Source organism: Populus euphratica, unplaced genomic scaffold, assembly GCF_000495115.2.
Source record: "Populus euphratica unplaced genomic scaffold, PopEup_1.0 scaffold543.1, whole genome shotgun sequence".
NCBI lineage: Eukaryota > Viridiplantae > Streptophyta > Magnoliopsida > Malpighiales > Salicaceae > Populus > Populus euphratica.
The window spans coordinates 146136-146419 of record NW_011500414.1 but is presented as its reverse complement, the minus strand read 5'-3'; positions in this window follow the sequence as shown (position 1 = coordinate 146419).

Sequence of the window (284 nt, the reverse complement as noted above, 5' to 3'; positions counted from 1 at the left end):
TTGTTGTTGTTGTTGTTGTTTATAATTTTTACAATTAACCTCTCTGTGGTTCGACCTACCCCAGTCTTACCGAGTTATTTATTACCTCGACACTTTTACAGTTAGGAGAAGACATCAATCTTTTGATCGTTTCAATTTGTGTTATATAACACTTGATACAACAAATACTTAGCATATTCACAGCTCAACCATATGGTATAACCTATATTTATGCTATGAAAGGAACTTGATTTGTTGTTAACATAAGTTATAATCATGAATGCCTAACAACATTTACAAGTATT